This window comes from Scyliorhinus torazame, chromosome 8 (assembly GCF_047496885.1).
Source record: "Scyliorhinus torazame isolate Kashiwa2021f chromosome 8, sScyTor2.1, whole genome shotgun sequence".
Taxonomy (NCBI): Eukaryota; Metazoa; Chordata; class Chondrichthyes; order Carcharhiniformes; family Scyliorhinidae; genus Scyliorhinus; species Scyliorhinus torazame.
This window is the reverse complement of record NC_092714.1, coordinates 39300706-39325136: the sequence shown is the minus strand read 5'-3', so window position 1 is coordinate 39325136 and position 24431 is coordinate 39300706. Positions and strand designations below refer to the sequence as shown.

General features: G+C 48.5%; 1 protein-coding gene across 1 annotated transcript in view; it reads left to right on the top strand.

Moving 5' to 3' along the window:
* The first annotated feature begins 16737 nt into the window (after nt 1-16737).
* The window catches only part of LOC140427771 (interferon alpha/beta receptor 2-like), a 57360-nt gene continuing 49666 nt past the window's right edge, over nt 16738-24431 (top strand). Inside the window, exon 1 of the mRNA XM_072513407.1 lies at nt 16738-16977. The gene's annotated coding sequence lies outside the window, so the exon portion shown is untranslated. The remainder of the gene's footprint in view (nt 16978-24431) is intronic.

Genomic DNA, 24431 nt, shown 5'->3' with positions numbered 1-24431 from the left:
AGAGAGAGACCAGCCTAGCAGCTACATCAGACCAAGTAAGTTCCAAGTCAACGCACGCTACGAGATAGACGCTCCTAGTTGCTACCCTGTAAACAGCTCAACCCAGCAGCCTCAGAACCGAGCAACGGCCATTGTTCCTCTGACTGAGTGGGCACCCGAAGCTAAGTATAGGCTTTAGTAATAGTGATAGTTTAGTTTGTAGAGTTTATGCATGAGTAGATTTGACTGTGTGTAAATAAATGAGCATTGCTTTTGAACTTACTAACTGGTGTATCGAGTCATTGATCAGTATTCGGTTCTGAACCCTGTGGCGGTGTCGAAAGATACCTGGCGACTCTTGAATAATTAAACAGAGCCAAATTAAGAAACAACTAAAGTTAGCAACAACACACACATCTCAAAGACAAATTTTGAACTAAGCATCAATAATACAGGAACTGGAATGTGTTAAATAATGACTTGCACCTTAAGTAATATTTAAGGTTTGTCCTTAGAGTCAACTTAATTTGTCCAGCCCAACAACTAACTCAGGTTTGAGTTGCTGTACAGCTTTCTTTGGATTTGGATTTGTTTATGGTCACGTGTACCGAGGTACAGTGAAAAGTATATTTCTGCGAGCCGCTCAAACAGATCATTTAGTACATGAAAAGAAAAGAAAAGAAAAAGTAAATGTTGTTTTGCAGATGTCAGCGGTGTCTTGGAAGGTGGGCTGCTCTGAGTCTGCGGCTTTGAGATCAAATTTGATATGAATCAATGTCTCCTTTCTGCATCATTTGAGATGATTGCAATGTCTAGCTGTACTGCTGTTTCCGACCACGTGTTAAATTGCTATTGGTGGAATTTTGCTGAGCACAATTTGGCTGCTCTGTTTTTCTTTCATTACAGCAGCGATGGCACTTCAAAAATATGTTTTTGGGTGTCCTGAAACCATGAAAAGCGCTGGTCTCTTTTTTTCTAAGGACACGATTGAAGCAGCTGCGCTGTATACCAATCCAACTGCTTTTTACTTACCCATTTTTAAAAATGTTATTCAAAATCTCTAACTGCAGTATCGGATTTGAACTCACAGGGCTGGATTCTCCGATTTTGAGGCTATGCCTGGAGCATGTGTCTATACTTACGACCAAAAGTCAACACCCCCCTCCCCCGCACCAATGCTCCGTCCGCTGGGGGGCTAACAGCCGCACGACGTAAAGCCCCCGGCTTTACCTGCAGATACAGATAGGGAATTGCCGGGTCCGTAGCCACGCTTGTGCACGGCCGCGACCTGCTGCGGCCGTGCCGTACAACATGGTGCGGCCGTGCGCGGACCTGGCCTGCCAGATAGTGCCCACCTGTAACCCCCCTCGCCACCTCCGGACAGGCCCCTTCCAGTCCCCCCAGTCCCTGCCAAAGTTCCCCCAGCCAGCGGAACGGCTCCCCATCTGACTGTTGCGGCACTGGACAGAGTCCACAACCACCACGCGATGTCCCCGAAAACTGTGAGAACACGGGCCCCATGTGGTCGGGAAGTCGGCCCATCGGGGGCGGAGCATGAGTGGCGGGGCTTCAGGTGACGTCCCGAGGCTGTCCCAATGACGTGCTTCATACTCAGCAATGGCGCTGTTTTTGAGGGGGCAGAGCATCCGGAAAACGGCACCGTCCCCGATTGTGGCGTAAAAACGGATTCTCCGGCCAATCGCCGAACGTAATTTCGCCACCAGCAATCGGAGAATCCAGCCCACAGTCTCGGGATTACGCATCCAGTTCTTCCCAAGCAGGTGTCCTTTTTTAGTGCAGGGGTTAATTTTATATGGGTGCTTAAAGTTGCCCTTTTACTATTGATTTCAACCTTGCCAGCCTTTCTGAGCTTCTTCTGTCTAATTCCTATTGGTGCATATTTCTATTGCAATATCATGGCATTAATTACATTTTGATTGTGACTGATAATTGCAAAATTGCGTCAGCTTGTTTCATATAGACGAAAATAGCTTCTGCCAAGTTTCCTGTGCTTGCAATTTCAGTAGTCTGCATGCAAATGAGCATTTCCGGTAAGATACCACTATACACTGATTGAAACATTTCAATAGGTGTACACCAGCAACACTGAAGAATGTGAGAGATAGCCATTAGATTCTGGGGCGGGGTTCTCCCCTACCCGGCGGGGTAGGGGGTCCCGGCAGGACGGAGTGGCGTGAACCACTCCGGCGTCGGGCAGCCCCAAAGGTGCGGAATCTTCCGCACCTTCAGGGGCTAGGCCCACCCCAGAGTGGTTGGCACCCCTCCGGCTGGCGGGATAGGGGCCTGGCGCCACGCCAATCGGCGCCGAAGGGCCTCCACCGGCCGGCGCGAGTTGGCGCATGCGCGGGAGCGCCAGTGCGTGCTGGCGTCATCCCCGTGCATGCGCACAGGGATACACTTCCGCACTGGGAATGGCGGATGACCACGGCCTCCGGAGCGGAAGGACTAGAGTGCCCCCATGGCACAGGCCCGCCCGCGGATCAGTCGGCCCCGACCGTGGGCCAAGCCACCGTGGGGGCATCTCCCGGGGCCAGATCCCCCCGCGACGCCCCAAGAACCCCGGAGCCCGCCCGCACCACCAGGTCCCGCCGGTAAGGGACCAACTCTAATTTACGCCAGCATAGAACGGGCGGAACTTCGGCCCATCGCGGGCCGGAGAATCCAGACAGCCCCGGGGCCCATTGAGTCGCGCCGGACCCCGCCATTCTCCGAGGCGGGCGGCGCAACTCACGCCGGGCCGGTTTTTGGGGGCGGGAGAATTGGGAGCACGGCGGGGGCGGGATTCACGCCGACCCCCGGCGATTCTCCCACCCTGCGGGGGGGGGGGGGGGGGGGGGGTTCGGAGAATCCCACCCATGGTCTCAGTTAGATTCAATTCGTCTAATATTTCAGAAAGGTTTACAGGTTGAATAATAGCCTGAAAGACCATGATGTGAATTCTCCTTCCACTAACATAATTATCATTACCCCAGCTGATTGTATGAATTTGTGAAGGGCCACTCTGTGAGAGGGAGTTATGCATACCCATCAGACGCGCTGGATTTCTGACTAGAATTCAAAGTTGGTTCAGGTTTGAATGTTGCACTTTTCAAGTTCAACAGGAAGAATGTTTTCACTAAAGGCCCACTCTGCAGGGAGTTAAGAGGGATGTAGTGTTGGGTGTTCTGATGTACAGATGAACCAACACGGTTGTATTTGGTACAACGCTGTTTTATTTCAACTTGTTATTTACAGTTCTGTCTTGATACTCTGCACGTGGTGACTCCCTGTGTGTGATGTTAATCAGGTCCTGTCCTTGTCCTGGTCTCCAGATCTACTGGCCACCAGGTGTCGTGTTTCTTCTCTTATACTGTCTCTGTCCTTGTCTATGATTGGTTGTCGTGTTGTGTGTGCTGATTTGTCTGTTGGTGTGTCTATCATGATATGTGTGTTTGAATATCATGACATCCCCCCTTTTTTTACAAAATTATGTGCCTACGTGGTTATAAATACGAATGTGTCGTGAGTGCATCTAAAAGTGTGTGTGCGTGATATTTGCAGCAGGTGCATGTGGCGTAACTATATACATGGAGCGATGTCGGGTGTGTCATGCTAACGAGGTTGTACCATAACAAAACAGGAAGATGAAAAACTTTGAAGTGTGGTCCGGTCAAACGATATCTGGAATGATAAAACAGTAACATGTTACAATACAATAGTGTTTCAACTTTAACGTGTGAACAGTCTCATAAGTCCAATCTAGTAGGTGTGCGACGAATTCAGGTTGACCGTCAGGGTGGCACTCCATTCATCGGCCGGATTGATGGTGTTGACCCTGTTCACATTAATGACTGAAACCCGGAAGGTATCTTGGTCATCTGTGTCATTTGGCTGGATGTCCTGATGTTCGGGCTGGACGGTCCTGACGTGTCTGCGAGGTTGTCGGAGATGTGTAGGATCCATCGGTTGAACCGCTCGACAGTAGGCAGCGTAGTGGCCCATCTTGCCACATCGTAGGCACTGTCGGTTTTTAGCAGGACATTGCCCTTTTAAATGTACAGCTCCACAGTTGCCGCACGTCATGACGTCACGGCGTTCGTTGCGCCACTGCGCATGCGCAGTTCGGTCTTGCATCGGGCACGCCTGCGCAGTGCGTCCCTCGATGTTGCCGTTGGTTTTGGCGCGCACAAGCGTGGGAGACCGCGAAAAGCACGGGAAACGGCCGCCCTCGTCCGGGCCGCGGGCTGGGAGATAATCAATTGCCTAGATGCGTTCGGCCTCGTGGGCGGCCTGTCTTGCCGATTCGACGGCTAGGGACCCCCTCCGTGCCGATTCGGTCGCCTGAAATTGGGCAAAACGGCTGGTTGCATTTTCATGGAGGACACAAGCTTCCACCGCAGACGCTAAGGTCAGGCCTTTAATTTTAAGAAGCTGCTGGCGTAGGCCACTGGAGGCAACGCCAAAAACAATCTGGTCCCGGATCATGGACTCTGAGGTGTTGCCGTAACCGCAGGACTGCGCGAGTATGCGGAGGTGCGTCAGAAAGGGTTGAAAGAGCTCATCCTTACCTTGCAGGCGTTGCTGAAAGATATACCTTTCAAAACTTTCATTCACTTCAACGTTAAAGTGCTGGTCTAGCTTGAGGAGGACCGTGTCATACTTGGATTGGTTCTCGCCTTCCGCGAACACCAGTGAGTTGAATACCTCGATGGTGTGCTGACCTGCGGTGGTGAGGAGCATCGCAATCTTTGATTCGTCCGAGGCACTCTGTTTCTCGTTGGCTCGCATGTACAGTTCAAATCGCTGCTTGAAAAGCTTCCAATTGGTGCCAAGGTTCCCAGCGACTTGCAACGTCTGCGGTTTGTTGGCGATGTCCATATCTCAGGATGGCAGGTTTTCCAGCAGGTATCGATCCACTCCTGTACCATGTAGTGTTGGGTGTTCTGATGTACAGATGAACCAACACGGTTGTATTTGGTACAACGCTGTTTTATTTCAACTTGTTATTTACAGTTCTGCCTTGATACTCTGCACGTGGTGACTCCCTGGGCGAAATTCTCCCCCAACGGCGGGATGCCTGCCGACTGGCGCCAAAGCCGGCGCAAATCAGACGGGCATCGCGCCGGCAAAAAGGTGCGGAAGTCTCCGCACCTTTGGCGGCCTAGCCCCAACATTGAGGGGCTAGGCCGACGCCGGAGGGATTTCCGCCCCGCCAGCTGGCGGAAATGGCGTTTGTTGCCCCGCCAGCTGGCGCGGAAATGCGGCGCATACGCGGGAGCGTCAGCGGCCGCTGTCAGTTTCCCAGCGCATGCGCGGGAGCGTCAGCGGCCGCTGTCAGTTTCCCGCGCATGCGCAGTGGGGAGAGTCACTTCCGCCTCCGCCATGGTGGAGACCGTGGCGGAGACGGAAGGGAAAGAGTGCCCCCACGGCACAGGCCCGCCCGCGGATTGTTGGGCCCCGATCGCGGGCCAGGCCACCGTGGGGGCACCCCCCGGGGTCAGATCGCCCCGCGCCCCCCCCCAGGACCCCGGAGCCCGCCCACGCCGCCTGGTCCCGCCGGTAAATACCAGGTTTGATTTACGCCGGCGGGACAGGCAATTCCTGGGCGGGACTTCGGCCCATCCGGGCCGGAGAATCCAGCGGGGGGTCCCGCCAACCGGCGTGGCCGGCTTCCCGCCTTCGCCCAATCTCCGGGAGCGGAGACTTCGGCGGGGGCGGGGGCGGGATTCACGGCGGCCAACGGCCATTCTCCAACCCGGCGGGGGGTCGGAGAATGACGCCCTATGTGTGTGATGTTAATCAGGTCCTGTCCTTGTCCTGGTCTCCAGATCTACTGGCCACCAGGTGTCGTGTTTCTTCTCTTATACTGTCTCTGTCCTTGTCTATGATTGGTTGTCGTGTTGTGTGTGCTGATTTGTCTGTTGGTGTGTCTATCATGATGTGTGTGTTTGAATATCATGACAAGGGACATACTCAAAGGACAATTTATATTTCTCAGACATGGTTGCAGAATAGCATTACCAGAATCATAAGAGCAAGTTAACTGTCTGTCCTCTAGATTCAGCTATTGTAAACTTTTGAGAATCCAATATCAATGTGACTTGAAGCTCGAAAATGCTTCATATTATAAAAATATGAACTTTTATCTGAGCTAATGTTGCAAAGGTTAAATGTGACCCTGTTAGTTATTTTATTTTGGCTCTTGTTTAGTGATTAAATCATTCTGGTCCAGGCTGCTCATGGTATTGTAGATAGTAAGTAAACAAACCTCCCAGAAAGGAATCATGAGCATATTAAATGCAACAGGACTGTTAAATACATCAAACTTTGAAACGTTGCAGAATTGCAAGTAGGATAACTGAGGAAGCAGACAGGGAATGTTATTGGTCGGTTTGACCAATGTTGTTGGATGTATCCAGCATGACTGACATCTCAACATTAACGCCTTGATTTGGAAGGTTTTGATCGCAGCCTGTGCTATTAAGCATTGATATGGCAGTAATTCACATCACCCTCTGCTCAAATGCTAGAACTAATTACTGATCCATACTTGCTGCAGTGTCATCTCATGATGTGCCCCATTAATTAGACCTTTCCTTCATTCTTCAGTTGAATCATAGAATTCTAGAATCCCTACAATGCAGAAGGAGGCCATTTGGCCCATCACGTCTGCACCGACACCCCCCCTCCCCAACAGACATCTTTCGGACGCGAAGGAGCAATTTTACATCGCCAATCCACTTAACTTGCACATCTTTGGACTGTAGGAGGAAACCGGAGCACCCGGAGGAAAACCACACAGAGACAGGGAGAACATGCAAACTCTACACAGACAGTCACCCACGGCCAGAATTGAACCAGTGTCCCTGGTGCTGTGAGGCAGCAGTGCTAACCACTGTCCCTCCATGCCATCCCTTTTTTACAGAAAACGTTGTCCTCCAAGTTGCTGGAAGAACACAAACTCATAGCATCTGGGCCCTTCACTCAATGTTATTTCAAAATTAAGAAAGAAACAGGAACGGTGGAGAAGGAAACAGAATGAATTAAGTCAAATCAGGTGCAAAAAAGAGCAATATAGAAAGAAAGATTGGACGAAGAGAGAGAAAAAGAGGCAATGAAGGAAACTAATTTTAAACGTCAACAATTTCCTGTCTGTAGGAATGAGACTACAACTGAAATTGTTCCCTTTTGAAATTGAAATTGTTCGGGTACACAGAGGGAGAATTCAGAATGTCCAAATGATTTAACGTACACGTCTTTCAGGACTTGTGGGAGGAAATTGGAGCACCAGGAGGCAACCCAAGTAGACACGGGGCGAACCTGCAGGCTCTGCACAGACAGTGACCCAAGCCTGGAATCGAACCTGGGACCCGGGTGCTGTGAAGCAGCAGTGCTAACCATTGTGCTGCCCATACAGCAAGTTTAATTGGCAATTAATGCGTTGTGGTATTATCAGGTATTGCGGTACCTAAGAGGCTGATGACCATTGGTTAAACCTAGGAGTTTACCATTGGCTGTTGATACGTAGCTCCGCCCTGACTGGCGGAGTATAAGAACGGGTGCCGTCCCAGCAGCCTTCACTTTCTGTACCGAAGCTGCTGGGGAACAAGTTCTAGTCGATTAAAGCCTTCAGTTATGAAATCACTTTGTCTTGAGTGTAATTGATCGTGCATCATGCGTAAAGACAGTAATCTCACAAAATTCACAAGGGTGGTGAGAGCGAGCAACCATTTTCATGAGGCGGACAGCAGAACAGTGCAAATCCCCCAGAAATATGTGCTAGGTCACAATTCCCAAAGTAGGTTCTTACTTCCCACAAGACCAGGACGAGTTATATGGTAAAAGCGATCTTCATTAAACTGAGTTACTTTCAGAGCAAAGTCTATGCCAATGTTTTAAATATCAGCCTCTTTACCTCAAAGGGTAAAGATAGAACTGATATTCTGCCCTGAATTGTATGGTCGGTTTTCAACCTATTAAAAAACAAACAAAGGTGCATACTCACATAGAACTTCAGTGGGAAACAATTCTATGGAGGAATCATTGTTAATCCTGTGGCATGCGAACCCATTCAGTGCACACATAGGGTGAAACCCTCATATCCCACGGGTTTGGTGCTGGGCAGGCGCGGAAATCTGTCAGGAGCCAAAATGTCAGAAACCCACCCTCCCAATTCTCCCCATGGCGGGTTAATCGTGGCTCGGTCTTCCCACAGCCAGGTGGCGTGAATCTAATTTACATATATTTGCATTGCATGAATGCTCATTAAAACAGCTGTCCACCGACATCCCATCGGGCCCTGCTCATGCCAGCAGGAAATCACATTGGCATCAAACTCAATTGCTAAAGAGTGACATGAACAAGACGGAATTCAGTCGGCAACAGACTTCGGGGTGAGTGCAACAAACTCGTCTGTGCATAATTAATGAGGTGCCAAGCCCAGAATTCTGGCATCATCGTTGGAGCCACCTGCTACTATATGTAGGCCACGATCTAGCAGCCACACTAGCCATGGACACAACTCCCGTATGGTGGTTGAATCTCGCAAGAGGGCCAAATCCGGATTTGAGCTTGCAGAATCACAATTTGAGATCTTCCCTGCCCCTCACTGGTGACATGTTCAGATTCATACCCTGAAAGGGCATGGACCTCATCACCATACATATTGATAAATTAACATGTGCTTACCGACTTTGACACCGTAACATCTGCCCATGCCTTATCCCTCCACCCGGTCGGTATCACGCCAGCGCAAATCACCACTGGTTTTCAAAAACGGAAACCACGCTGGGACATAGAGGTCAGTATAACTTTTGGGTGGTGAAGGGCATGGCCAGTACCCTGGCAATGCCAATCTGACAGTGCTATCCTTGCACTGCCAGGGTCGTGCCACCTGCAGAGCCCCATGGGAAGGGGGGTTCCCATTATATGTGGTGATGGGAGGGTGGAGGAGACCCCTGATACCTGTGGGAAAGAGGGGGTGGGTATAGGGGACTACCCTGATGCCTGCTGGGAGAAGAGGGGAATCTCCAAATGCCTGCCGTGAGGGGAGAGGTGGTGGGGGTGAAAGGCCGATGCCTGAGAAGGGGGGAAGGGCAATGTTGGTGCGTGGTGGGTTGTCCCATTGCTAGGGGGGGGGGGTCCCCAATTTCCTTGAGGGTGCAGGGGGGCCTATTATTATTTAAGTTGGAGATCAAGATGCCCCCAGTGTTGGGATTCTGGGCCTTGCTGGCACCTTTAGGCCCACCCCTCCAGCTGACGGTGTGAATCTCACTTCCTCTTTTATAATGCACAGAGTGTTGTTCAATACAACAAGAAATGCCGGCCATGAAGCCTGCGAGCTTCACACTGGCTTTCACGCCTGAGCCAACACTGCATTTCTGGGAAGATTTCACCCAAAGCCTCAAAATGGGAGAATTCTGCCCGTGGTGTTAAATGCTTGTGACTACATATGGAACGGAGGGGGAGAAATAATTCTAATATAAATGACATAAACACGAGTAACGTTTTGGGCCTGATTGACCTGTTTCATTATAATTCTATGATTATTGAATATCAAATGGATCATTGTCCATTCAATTAACTGTGTGAGAGTGTTCATGTGCATGTCTGTGAGTCAGGGTATGTGTGTGTGTGAGAGTGTGTGTGACTTGGGTCACTGTGCAGAGTCTGCACGTTCTCCCTGTGTGTGCGTGGGTTTCCTCCGGGTACTCCAGTTTCCTCCCACAGTCCAAAGAAGTACAGGTTAGGTGGCTTGCCCATGCTAAATTGCCCTTGGTGTCCAAAAAGGTTAGATGGGTTTACGGGGATAGGGTGGAGTTGTGGGCTTAAGTGGGGTGCTCCTTCCAAAGGCGGTGCAGACTCGATGGGCCGAATGGCCTCCTTCTGCCCTGTAAATTCTGTGATTCTATGTGTGTGAGTGAGTGAGTGAAAGAATGTGACTGCGTGTCATAACAATCATATCACTCCTGACAGATTAAGCGGGCAGATGCTAATTTAAGAGGCAGGTTTGTAAAACCCAGTAAGATGGAACAAATTCACTCTTCACAAATGGAACATACCTGACAAATGTATGCTTTGTTGCTTAGCAAAGGTTCAGTGAAATTAAAATGGAGGCTCTTTTCCCTCCAAAACTAACATCAAAAATTGGCAGGAGTGTTTGGTTCCTGAGCAGATCTGCCAAGATTCATTCTTTTTGCATGAGTTTCTTTTGCATCATTTATTTCTGCTCCAAAATATAGCTGATATATTTTCATTTATCTCACACCTCAGAAAATGCACTAGTACACTTACAAACACCATTAAAAGTGGGCAAGGTATCGCTGCACTAGGGATGAAAAGAACAAAAAATACTGACCATCTGAAAACATTTGAAATCAAAGCCAGATTGATCCAATGGAAATTTCCATTCTCTGTGCCCACGCTAGTTAAGTTCCTCTATGAAATTACTTTCTGCTGTGTCAACCAGTCCCTGCTATTTTCACGCATTTCCCTTTTTCCCTTGCCATTTCATTCCAGTCTATGTTTAAAGAACCAAAGCTGAACTGAAGTCTGAATTGATTTTGCGTGCAAACATCTAAAGACAAAAGAGATCAGCAAGGGCTTTGTAGATCTGAAAAATGGAGCTCATGAATGAGACCTGCGCTACATGTTGGACACCTCTCTTGCAGGGCAGATCCCAGGATCCTAGGGGACCTATGGAGGATCACAGGGCCTCCAAAGACAATAGAAGGTGTTTTAGTTTTGGCTCAGTGGCAGCCATCTTGCTTCTTGAGGCACAAGGTTGTGGGTTCAAACCCCATTCCAGGGATTTGAAATGAAATGAAAATCAATTATTGTCACGAGTAGGCTTCAATGAAGTTACTGTGAAAAGCCCCTAGTCGCCACATTCCAGCACCTGTTCAGGAATTGAACCATGCTGCTGGCCTGCCTTGGTCTGCTTTAAAAGCCAGCGATTTAGCCCAGTGAGCTAAACCAGCCCCTGAGCACATTTGAGCACATAATCTTGCTTGACATTTCAATGCAGTGCTGAGAGAATGGTGCACTGTCAGAAGCAGCTGCAATGCACAAGTGCTGCCTTTCAGGTGGTACTATAATTAGGTTATGATGGGATGTTCGGGGGGGGTGTGACCAATTAAGGGAGTGTCAACATGGCCAGGGATTGCTGCCCCACCCACCCAGTCCCACGAAACCACTGCTTTAAATTGTCCAGCATACCCAAGCACAAGGCGAAAGGAGGGAAGAAATTGTGTTTTTATATAAACCCGGCCCAATGGGGGAATCACCCGCTCCAGACAGCAGAGGGAATTGTGATAGGTGGTGGCACTTAATTTGCTGTTAATCAAAAAATTGCTTTCTTAATGGCGGAAAATAGCTTGGAATTGTGTTCTCCTGATTTTCAAGGCAGCTTAAAGGCAGGTTGTGTTTACCATTGAATTCATCAGCCTGGTAAGAATGTTTATTAAAAGGTCAACTTGCTGGAATCATGTTCCTCTCCGAGTTAACTTCCCCGATAGCACGCTGTTGCTCTTTTTAGCCTTAGTTTTATTAGCTCTGATAATGTCACCTTTGCTCACGAGTCGCCAGGTATCTTTCTGATACCGCCACGTGGTTCAAGCTCGAGTTATGATTAATAAGTCAGCACACCGCTTAGTAAGAATTAAATTAACGGTCATTTATTATATACAGCAATAGATACTTACACAATAATCCTACTATCTATATAGAAACCTACCACTACTGGCCAATACTTAACTTTAGGAAGGGCCCACCAGGTCAGGGAAATGAATGGCTTATCGAATTAGATCTGGCCTGCGGGATTCAAAAGGCTGATACGGGTCGATGGCTAGGAGTCTCTATCGGGTAGCGATCGCAGGAGTCAAACTTACAGTTTCTGGTCGATGTTCTTGCGAAGGTTGCGAGCAGGAGAAGAAGGGAGAGAGAGAGAGATCTGAACTTGGCCCTTCAATTTATAGGGCCCAGGGGCTTCCCGCCTCTCGGGGCGGCCCTTGACCCTGAGTCCCAAGTGATTGGACTTGTTCCCAATCACTGGGTTCGATATGCTCCAATAATGGGGCGATTCCTCGATCGGGGGTGGTCGTTCACCTGTCTTTGTTTCGGCCACTGCAGGCGCCGACAGGTCTGGCCCGGCATTCAATTGCTAATATGTTGCAATTGTTCCCGGGGATAGCCGATTAAACTGCAGATGTCTGTGTTGAGGTGCTGCTAATAGTCGTAGGTATCGATCTGGGCCGACTTCCCCAGAGCTGAATACGCTATTCTGTCTGCAGCTGTCCGTTTGTGTCCTGTTGGCTGCTTTTCCCATCAGCCTTTTCGGTTAGCCATTTTATATCGGGTTTTGGCCAAATTAATAGGGAATCAGCCATTTTAGGTGGCTACAACGCATGTCTTGGTCCCAATATTGGGTGCAACAAGGCCTCTCAGGGCATTGACAGACATTTACAGAATTGTGTGTGGGCCGTGTTCAGTCATTTGGTCCTGGGTGTTTGATGCAGAGGTCACATTCACATTCAGGGGAGGCATGTGGATCTGGTAGAGTGGTAATTCTAAGATAATGGTCAGCAAGGGTAATGAACGGTCTCATGATGGGGAGGGGGGTTGGATCTCTGAAAGTGAGGGTTCCAGTGGCCATTAGAAGGGGATGGGTCAGATTTAAAATGTGCACTGAGACATGCACTTTGAAGGGAATGGGGGGAGAACAGGAATATCCACATCATTGCTCGCATGATGTAGATGGACACTGGATTCATTATAGGGTTGCACGGTAGCACAGTGTTTAGCACTGTTGCTTCACAGCGCCAGGGCTCCAGGTTTGATTCCCGGCTTAGGTCACCGTCTATGTGGAGCCTCCGTGTTCTCCCCGTGTCTGCGTGGGTGTCCTCCAGATGCTCCGGTTTCCTCTCATAAGTCCCAAAAGATGCATTGTTAGGTGAATTGGATATTCTGAATTCTCCCTCTGTGTACCCAAACAGGTGCCGGAATGTGGCGACAAGGGGATTTTCACAGTAACTTCATTGTCGTGTTAATGTAAGCCTACTTGTGACACTAATAAAGATTATTATTATTAGAAGGACGAACAAGAGATGGAACAGTACTGGATCTGGTTCTGAGGATAAAAGCCGGACAATTGTTCAATGTGGTAGTGAGGGTGCATTTTAGTGAGAGTGGCACAACACGGTACGTTCAAGTTTGTTATGGACAAGGAAAAGAATGACATGCAAAAGATGATTTTGGACTGGGGCAGGGCAGATTTTACTTAAATAAAGCAGGATCCGACCAAAGTTGACTGAGAATAGCTTCTTGCAAGATCTACAGCGGAGCAGTGGAGGGCATTCAAAATGGTAAGAGTATGGGTCCAACATGTTCACTATAGAGGGAAATCTAGGAACCCTGGATATCTAGGACAATCCAGTATTGGATCCGGAGGAAGAGAAAGGCTTTTATCAAGTCCAGAGGGAGTAAATCAACTGCAGCCCGAGAGGAAGATAGGAAGGGCAAGAGGGAACTTAAGAAAGCAATTAGAAGAGCAAAAAGAGGGCATGACAAAGGACTTGCAAATAAGATTAGGGAGAACCCTAAGATATTCTATAAGTACATTAAGGGGACGAGGTTAACCAGGGAAAGAGTAGGGCCCATTAGAACCCGAGAGGACAATTTGTGTGAAGCCGCAGGACATTGCTCGGTTGTTAAATGAATACTTCTCATCGGTCTTCACTCAGGAGAAGGAGACGTAGGTACAGAATTCAGGAAATCGGAATGTGAGAACCTTAAGCAGTTTGACATAGGAAGTGAGCTGTACTGGGGGCTTTGATGGACTTAAAAATAAACAAGTCCCTAGGCCTGGACAAATTGCATCCCAGGTTGCTGTGGGAGGCGAGGCAGGAAATTGCAGGGGCTCTGACACAGGTTTTGAATTCTTCTCTGGCCACGGGGGAAGTGTCAGAGGACTGGGGAAGAGCTAATGTGGGTCCACTTTTCAAGAAGGGTGGTAGAGATAAGCCAGGGAATTACAGACCGGTGAGTCTCACGTCAGTGGTAGGGAAACTATTGGAGAAAATTCTGATGGAGAAAATTAACCTCCACTTGGAATGGCATGGGTTCATTAGGAATAGTCAGCATGGCTTTGTCAGAGGGAGGTCATGCTTAACAAATTTGATAGCATCTTTTGATAAAGTGACTGAGTGTGTGGATGCAGGAAGTCTGGTTTCTGTAGTTTATATAGATGTTAGCAAAGCCTTTGACAAGGTCCTACATGGAGTCTGATTGAGAAGGTTGAAGCACATGGAGTTCAAGGAAACTTGGCAAGGTGGATCCGAAACTGGCTTAGTAATAGGACACAAAAGATGGTGAGAGAAGGCTATTTGAGTAACTGGAGGCATCACCTCACACTTATCAAGGTTAAATACCATCTGCCACTGCTCTACCAATGTGACCAACCCACCTATATCTTCCGGTAACCTACAGCGTTAACCACCCTACTAATCTCGGTGTCGTCTACAAACTTAGTTCTCATTCTCCCCATGTTCTCATCTATATCATTTATACATATAAATTTAAAAAAGTAAGGGACCCAGCACTGATCCCTGTGGTGTGCTGCTGGACACCGGCCTCCAGTTGAACTTGTGCTATTGGCCTTGCTCTGCATTGCAAACTAGCTGTCCAGCCATCTGAGCTAAACCAGGCTAAACCCAATACCCTTATGAAAGTTTGAGTTTCCAATGAGAAGGTATTTCACTCATGCTGGTGGAGCTAAGCACATCATTCATTCTCTTCCAGCTTTGCAGGTCAGTCCTTTTTTTTGGATCCCATGGCTGCTAACCACTCCAGCGACCTCCTCCCATACCAGCCTCCCCGAACAGGCGCCGGAATGTGGCGACTAGGGGCTTTTCACAGTAACTTAATTTGAAACCTACTTGTGACAATAAGCGATTTCTTCTTATTTTCCCAGGCCACCATGGTCAGATGGGAGAGCATCCTGCCCCCATTCTTGAAAAGGGCACCTCCTGCCTTTCCAGAATAGCCTGGAGGAAAGGTTCCAAAGAAGCGCTGTTGTACCGTGGGCCCGAAGGTTGCTTTTTCCTCTTAGACATTGTGATTAATGCCCAATCTGGAACTCCCAGCCTGCAGTGGGTGAATGGCTGCCTGTGTGTTGTTTAAATATGGCACCGGGACCATAGTTAACAGCAGAGCGACAGAATTCTTGCCACCCTGGCACAAGATTTGCCAAGCTCCTCATGGATACATAATTAATAAGCCATAAAGCGGAAGATCATGTGTGTTCAGCCATGGATTTCGCAGTGGCGAGGGGTGCGCTGAACGAGAAGCGCCACTGACAACAGCGGAACCAGAAGGTCCTGCCGATGGCCAGTGGTGAGTAGTCCTTCACTGCTGCAGAACACACTGTGGGTGGATAAGGGGGGAATCCCACCCAAAATCTCTGACCTGACCAACTTTTTTTTTTTAAAAAGAGAAAAGTCAGATGCTGGAGCTCTGAAATAAAAATGGAAAGTGCAGGGAAAACTCAGCAGGTCTGGAAGCATTTGTGGAGAGAGGAGCAGAGTTGGAGTTGAGTCCAATAATTCATGTTTATTTGCAATTGGAAAGGGTTTCACTTTTGTTTATCGTGACTAGCAACTCCTTTCAAATAAAATTCCCCTTTTGGATAATTCCTATCTGAAATAAAAACTGAGCACACTTCAAGCATCCAAAAGATCAGAATCTGTGGAAAGAAACAAATAGCACTGCAAGTGGACAACCTGGAGGCAATAGTGGAGTGGTATTGTCACTAGACTAGTAATCCAAAGACCCAGGGTTATGCTCTGGAGTCCTGGGTTCGAATTGCACCAGGGCAGAATTCAATAAAAATCTGGAATTAAAAGTGTAATGCTGACCGTGAAACCATTGTCATTTGTTGTAAAAAAAAAACCCATATGGTTCCCTAGTGTCCTTCAGGGAAGGAAATCTGCTGTCTTTACCTGGTCTGGGTCTACATGTGACACTACATCCACCCAGCGATTTGGTTCACTCTTGAAATGAAATGAAATGAAAAATGAAATGAAATGAAAATCGCTTATTGTCACAAGTAGGCTTCAAATTAAGTTTGCCTGTTCGGGGAGGCTGTTACGGGTTCTTAACTGCCCCCCACTGAAATAGTCTGGTAAACCACTCAGTTCAAGAGATACTGGTCCAGCCAATGATGCCCACATCCGCAGAACGAATACAAAACATTAACCCCACCTCCCTCTTGGCACAGAAGCTGACTGTCATGCTGAGTGTTTCCATTATTTTCTGGGAGGTTTTAAATTTAAGGATTCTTGTATTTATTTTTTCGGGATGTTGGCGTTGCTGGCACTCCTAATTGTCCTTGGAACAGCTCGGTTTAACCACACTACTGTGGAAGTAAAGTCACACATGAGCCAGACCAGGTGAGCGTGGCAAGTTACCTTCCCTAAAGGACCCAGTGAACCAGGTGGGGGGTTTTAACAACAAGGTCCAATGATATTATTATCAGTGCCGCAACCCCTCCCCCAGACAACCAGAGACACGTCTTCAAGGGAGCGTCCATCTAGAATCAGCATTTAAAACCATCTGCACTTTCTATCTGAACTTCAGAGGTCATCCTTGGGGGGTGCCCATCCCCGGATCACGTGATTGCCGGTAAAGGCTGACAGCTGCGGCTTTGTGACGTCACCGGCCGGGGGCCGTGATTGACAGGCCCAGGATCCGCCCCCCGCCCTCCTCCGGGGCCTCCTGCTGCGGAGAGGCAGGTCGGAGAATGCCAGCGGTTTTCACGGAGGCTGACGGGAAAGTGGTTGAGGAAGTGCTGCCATCGAAGCTGCAGCAAGGTTCCGAGTTGCGAGGGATTCGAGAGGAAACAATTTAGTTTGTGTGTGGGGGGAGAGGACTTGGTATTGTCCCTCACCCCCCCCCGAAAAAAAACCCAATGCAGCAGCGAACATCATCACTCATAGACTTCAGGTAAATAACAATAACGAGGAGATTCAGCAGCTGGGTGGGGGTGAGAGCCTGGGGTGTGGGGGTGGGGGAGGTGACGAACTGGGTGGGGGGGGTGGGGGAGGTGACGAACTGTGGGTGGTGGGGGGAGTCTGGAGGGGATGTGAGGGCCTGGAGGGGGATCGGGATCGGGATGTTGGTGGGTGTGGAGGGGGGGGGGGGGGGGTGTTGGGCGTGTGTGTGTGAGTCTGATTGGGTGTGGAGGGGGGGGGGGGGTGTTGGGCGTGTGTGTGTGAGTCTGATTGGGTGTGGAGGGGGGTGACAGTTTGTGTGTGTGTGTGTGTGGGGTTGGGGGGGTGTTGGGCGTGTGTGTGTGTGAGTCTGATTGGGTGTAGGGTGACAGTTTGTGTGTGGGGTTGGGGGGGTGTTGGGCGTGTGTGTGTGTGAGTCTGATTGGGTGTAGGGTGACAGTTTGTGTGTGGGGTTGGGGGGGTGTTGGGCGTGTGTGTGTGTGAGTCTGATTGGGTGTAGGGTGACAGTTTGTGTGTGGGGTTGGGGGGGTGAGAGTCTGGGTGGGTGTGGAGGGGGGGTGGCAGTGTGTGTGTGTGTGGGGTTGGGGGGGGGTGAGAGTCTGGGTGGGTGTGGAGGGGGGTGTCAGTGTGTGTGTGGGGGGGTGTTGGGGGTGTGTGTGAGTGGGGGGGGGGGGTGTGGAGGGAGGTGGCAGTCTGTGGGGGGGGGTTGGGGTGGTTGTCAGAATCTGGGTGGTGTGTGTATGGGGGGGCATGGACTGGGTGAGGCTTGTTGTTTTGCACATTGCACTGTAAGTGAAGTTTAATTATGGAACATTATTAAATTATATTATTCTAATCTCTTGAAATTTTCTGGTGTTATGCGGAAGTGTCCAACACCAAAACAAGGTCAGGGTGACTGACTTTGTTGATTAAATTAAGATCTGTGTGACCCACAGGGAAAGCGAGTTCCGCACCAATGTTTTTTTAAAAATTTCTGCTAATCAGCTCAGCGGAAGGTAACGGGTAGGAAGTCTGTTCCAGAATGAAGTGCAGCTTATTGAGTCCCGTGAAAGGGCGACAGTTTAGTTCAAAACCAGCCACAATCGCAGGGCGAGTGCATGTTAAAGTCAGTGTTGGATCTTTCGAGTCGCTGTTTGTGGAAATGTCCTTGGAATTTCTTTTTAATTGTGTTTGCTTTTGAAGTTCCTTTCGACCAGCGTTTCTGTACCGGATTCTTGTTTTCTATTTCACTATAATGATCAGGAATGTAATGCGAATGTCTCCATAGTCCCAGATGACCGTCGGCTGCTTTTCCCCTTTGAGGAGGAGAGCTGACTGGTGGCGATTTAACCTGAGGATCATCCCACTTTATCAACCTTTGTTATCAAGGTTGAGTAGGCGAGGCCTTAATGAATAATCTCAGCCGGGTACAGGAATTGAACCCGCGCTGCTGGCCTCGCTCTGCATCACAAACCAACTGTCTATGATTTGTATTTTTCAAATATTTTTTAATAAAAGTCTACACAGGAGAAAAACGATGGCCAAAGCGGTAGGGTTTGAAGTGACTGAAAAGGTATGAATTGAGGTGACAGGTTGGAGGATGCGAGTGAGAAGTTCCTGAACAGGACAAAAACCTCTGCCATGATTGGTGGAGACACAATTCACACCTCTTTAACCTGGGGTTACCCCATCTCTGGATCTGTAAAGATTTAACCACCTGCTAATGCTCGCATTCCAAGCATTGTCTGGCATCTTTGAATCTGTCTATATATATGTTTCTGGAACATACCTCTTCATTCACCTGAGGAAGGAGCAGCGCTCCAAAAGCTAGTGACATCCAAACAAACCTGTTGGACTTTAACCTGGTGTTGTAAAACTTCTTACTGTGCTCACCCCAGTCCAACGCCGGCATCTCCACATCATGATTGGTGGAGCAAGACATGAGACAGGAAGTGTAAGCCATGATGTGGAGATGCCGGCGTTGGACTGGGGTGAGCACAGTACGAAGTCTTACAACACCAGGTTAAAGTCCAACAGGTTTGTTTCAATGTCACTAGCTTTCCGAGCGCTGCTCCTTCCTCAGGTGAATGAAGAGGTCTGTTCCAGAAACACATATATAGACAAATTCAAAGATGCCAAACAATGCTAGGAATGCGAGCATTAGCAGGTGATTAAATCTTTACAGATCCAGAGATGGGGTAACCCCAGGTTAAAGAGGTGTGAATTGTACCAAGCCAGGACAGTTGGTAGGATTTCGCAGGCCAGATGGTGGGGGATGAATGTAATGCGACATGAATCCCAGGTCCCGGTTGAGGCCGCACTCGTGTGCGGAACTTGGCTATAAGTTTCTGCTCGGCGATTCTGCGTTGTCGCGGGTCCTGAAGGCCGCCTTGGAGCACGCTTACCCGGAGATCAGAGGCTGAATGCCCTTGACTGCTGAAGTGTTCCCCGACTGGAAGGGAACATTCCTGCCTGGCGATTGTTGCGCGATGTCCGTTCATTCGTTGTCGCAGCGTCTGCATGGTCTTGCCAATGTACCACGCTTCGGGACATCCTTTCCTGCAGCATATGAGGTAGACAACGTTGGCCGAGTTGCACGAGTATGTACCGCGTACCTGGTGGGTGGTGTTCTCACGTGTAATAGTGATATCCATGTCGATGATCTAGCACGTCTTGCAGAGATTGCCATGACAGGGTTGTGTGGTGTCGTGGTCACTGTTCTGAAGACTGGGTAGTTTGCTGCAAACAATGGTTCGTTTGAGGTTGCGCGGTTGTTTGAAGGCAAGTAGTGGGGGTGTGGGGATGACCTTGGCAAGATGTTCATCGTCATCAATGACGTGTTGAAGGCTGTGAAGAAGATGACGTAGTTTCTCCGCTCCGGGGAAGTACTGGACGACGAAGGGTATTCTGTCGGTTGCGTCCCATGTTTGTCTTCTGAGGAGGTCGGTCCGGTTTTTCGCTGTGGCGCGTTGGAACTGTCGATCGATGAGTCGAGTGCCATATCCCGTTCGTACGAGGGCATCTTTCAACGTCTGTATATGTCTGTTACGCTCCTCTTCGTCTGAGCAGATCCTGTGTATACAGAGGGCTTGTCCATAGGGCATGGCTTCTTTAATGTGTTTAGCGTGGAAGCTGGAGAAGTGGAGCATCATGAGGTTATCCGTGGGTTTGCGGTAAAGCAAAGTGCTGAGGTGACCGTCCTTGATGGAGACGAGTGTGTCCAAGAATGCAACTGATTTTGGAGAGTAGTCCATGGTGAGTCTGATGGTTGGATGGAACTCATTAATGTCATCGTGTAGTTGTTTCAGTGATTCTTCGCCGTGGGTCCAAAGGAAAAAAATGTCATCGATGTATCTGGTGTATAACGTCGGTTGAAGGTCCTGTGCGGTGAGTAGGTCCTGTTCAAACTTGTGCATGAAGATGTTGGCGTATTGGGGTGCGAATTTGGTCACCGTGGCTGTTCCGTGCGTCTGGATGAAGAACTTGTTGTCGAAGGTGAAGACGTTGTGATCCAGAATGAAGCGGATGAGTTGCAGAATTGCGTCTGGAGATTGGCAGTTGTCGGTGTTGAGTACTGAGGCTGTTGCAGCAATGCCGTCGTCATGGGGGATGCTGGTGTAGAGTGCCGAGACGTCCATTGTGACGAGGAATGTTCCTGGTTCAACTGGTCCATGGGTGCTGAATTTCTGTAGGAAGTCCGTCGTGTCGCGACAGAAGCTGGGTGTACCTTGTACGATGGGTTTCAAGATGCCCTTGATGTAGCCAGAGAGGTTCTCACACAGGGTCCCATTGCCTGAAACGATAGGGCGGCCTGGTGTGTTGGCCTTATGTATTTTCGGGAGGCAGTAGAGATCTCCAATGCGGGGAGTACGTGGGATGAGAGCACGTAGGGTGCTCTGAAGATCTGGATCTAAGGTCTTGATCAGTCTGTTAAGTTGGCGGATGTGTTCCTTGGTCGGATCTGCGGGTAACTCTGTAGTGTTCTTGGTTGTTCAGTTGTCGGTATACTTCTTTGCAGTAGTCCGTTCTGTTCAGTACGACAGTGGCCCCCCCTTTGTCTGCTGGTTTGATGATGATGCTGTGGTTGGTCTTGAGAGCGCGGATGGCATTGCGTTGTGCTTGGGTGACGTTCGGGGTTGTCTTGTGAATGCGACTGATGAATCTGGCATTGACACGACTCCTGACGGCTTGAGCATACATGTCGAGTCTAAGGCAGCGGCCTTCCGGAGGGGTCCAATTCGACTCTTTCCTCTTCGGTTGCCGCACCGCAGATCTCTCGGTCTGCTGTTCCGGTTCATTGGTAGTCTGCTTGGGTTCGCTGTTGGCCTCTTGGGGTCTGTGGAAGAATTCCCGGAGCCTCATTCGCCTGATGAATTCCTCCGTGTCTGCCGCGAGACTGATGGGGTCCATTTTGGTGGTGGTGCAGAAATTAAGCCCTCTGCTGAGGACTTCGATTTCGTCTGGTTGAAGGGTGTAGTCTGACAAGTTGACAATAGATTTCCCTGTTTTGTTTTCTACTGTGACACCGGGGGTGGCTTGGTTGCTGCCGGTGGTGATGCCAAGTTTCTCAAGCTTTCTGTTCTTGGTATGCATATAGGTGGCATAGTATTGTTGTCTCATCTGTCTGGCGGTGTTCCGCAGCTGGTCTGCTGCATCCTGAGCGCAAGTTGAGAATATGGCCTCTATCTTGGTTTCCAGGTTGCGTCGTCTGCTGTAGAGCTGGCGGACGAGGTGGTTGAGGAGTGTGAGAGAGGTGCGACGGCAGAGTCTATCAGCGAAGTCTGTGTTGTAGGTCGACTTGAGTGGGTTTGTGATCTGTAGCCCTTTCGGGATCTTGTCTGCTTTCTTGCATCTTTGTAGAAACTTAATGTCAGTGTCTATATGCGCGTTCTTCCTGGAGATCCTCTCCACTTTGAGCCGGCAGTTTGCGGTGTCGATGGTAGCCATGATGTGGAGATGCCGGTGTTGGACTGGGGTGAGCACAGTACGAAGTCTTACAACACCAGGTTAAAGTCCAACAGGTTTGTTTCGATGTCACTAGCTTTCGGAGCGCTGTTCATTCCTCAGGTGAATGAAGAGGTCTGTTCCAGAAACACATATATAGACAAATTCAAAGATGCCAAACTTTGAAGTGTAAGGTAATGGCATAGAAAAATATAGAAGGGGGAGGCTGGGACAGGTAAACAAAGATGGATGAAGTCATGAAGGGATTTATAATTTTAAAATGGTGTTTGAAAATGCTGTACTTAACCTGTCTGATCAAAAACAATAACCAACAAGGCAGTGCCACACCTGTTTTAGGTGAACTTTCACTTCATTTGCAATGCAATCGTCATCACCTACAGCGTGGATACTATAGGTTGAGGTTTAGTAATAGTCACCGTTAATTAGTAATGGCAGTCAATGGTGAAATACATATCATGGTTAGGTTGACCGATAATTTCAAAAGATTAAGGATGGCCTGGCTCTTTAAAGGCGCATTTTTATATTATTTCACAGATACGACATTAAATTATTTGTGACTGACTACTATTTGGATAGTAGAATTTTAAAAACAGTAACTTTTCAAATTAAAATGTTTATACAGAAATATTCTTTTCCAGTAAATCCTTAACTCTGTCTTGCTGTCTGGTGAAATACTTGAAAATGCAGCTATTAAGATTGAGGGCTATTGGCAGGATAATAAGCAACTGTTCCCCTTAGTTGAAGAATGAATAACAAGGGGGCATAATTTTAAGGTGAGAGGCAGGAGGTTTAGAGGGGTTTGAGCCAAAATGGTGGAGAGAGTCTGGAATGCACTACCTGGAAAGGTAATAGAGGAAGGAAATTTCACAAACCTTTTAAAAGTATGTGGATGAGCACTTGAAATGTCAAAACCATTCAAGGCTATGGGAAAGGGGGATTAGTGTAGATTTAGTGTAATTTTTCTGGGTGCAGACTCGATGGGCAGAAGGGCCACTTCTCTACTGTATTACACTCTAATGGCTTTTTCACAAATTTGAACAAAATTAAACCACCTTCCCTTACTTTATCTTGTACCATTCCCCCTGACTGGTTTTATGACTCCTTTGAAGTAAACCAGCTCTGATCTTTGAAGCAGTTTTTGGAGGTTTTAAGACCATAAGACATAGGAGCGGAAGTAAGGCCATTCGGCCCATCGAGTCCACTCCACCATTCAATCATGGCTGATTTCAACTCCATTTACCCGCTCTCTCTCCATAGCCCTTAATTCCTCGAGAAATCAAGAATTTATCAACTTCTGTCTTAAAGACACTCAACGTCCCGGCCTCCACCGCCCTCTGTGGCAATGAGTTCCACAGACCCACCACTCTCTGGCTGAAGAAATTTCTCCTCATCTCTGTTCTAAAGTGACTCCCTTTTATTCTAAGGCTGTGCCCCCGGGTCCTAGTCTCCCCTGCTAATGGAAACAACGTCCCTAGATCCACCCTATCTAAGCCATTCATTATCTTGTAAGTTTCTATTAGATCTCCCCTCAACCTCCTAAACTCCAATGAATATAATCCCAGGATCCTCAGACGTTCATCGTATGTTAGGCCTACCATTCCTGGGATCATCCGTGTGAATCTCCGCTGGACCCGCTCCAGCGCCAGTATGTCCTTCCTGAGGTGTGGGGCCCAAAATTGCTCGCAGTATTCTAAATGGGGCCTAACTAATGCTTTATAAAGCTTCAGAAGTACATCCCTGCTTTTATATTCCAAGCCTCTTGAGATGAATGACAACATTGCATTTGCTTTCTTAATTACGGACTCAACCTGCAAGTTTACCTTTAGAGAATCCTGGACTAGGACTCCCAAGTCCCTTTGCACTTCAGCATTATGAATTTTGTCACCGTTTAGAAAATAGTCCATGCCTCTATTCTTTTTTCCAAAGTGCAAGACCTCGCACTTGCCCACGTTGAATTTCATCAGCCATTTCTTGGACCACTCTCCTAAACTGTCTAAATCTTTCTGCAGCCTCCCCACCTCCTCCATACTACCTGCCACTCCACCTATCTTTGTATCATCGGCAAACTTAGCCAGAATGCCCCCAGTCCCGTCATCTAGATCGTTAATATATAAAGTGAACAGCTGTGGCCCCAACACTGAACCCTGCGGGACACCACTCGTCACCGGTTGCCATTCCGAAAAAGAACCTTTTATCCCAACTCTCTGCCTTCTGCCTGACAGCCAATCGTCAATCCATGTTAGTACCTTGCCTCGAATACCATGGGCCCTTATTTTACTCAACAGTCTCCCGTGAGGCACCTTATCAAAGGCCTTTTGGAAGTCAAGATAGATAACATCCATTGGCTCTCCTTGGTCTAACCTATTTGTTATCTCTTCAAAGAACTCTAACAGGCTTGTCAGGCACGATCTCCCCTTACTAAATCCATGCTGACTTGTCCTAATCCGACCCTGCACTTCCAAGAATTTAGAAATCTCATCCTTAACAATGGATTCTAGAATC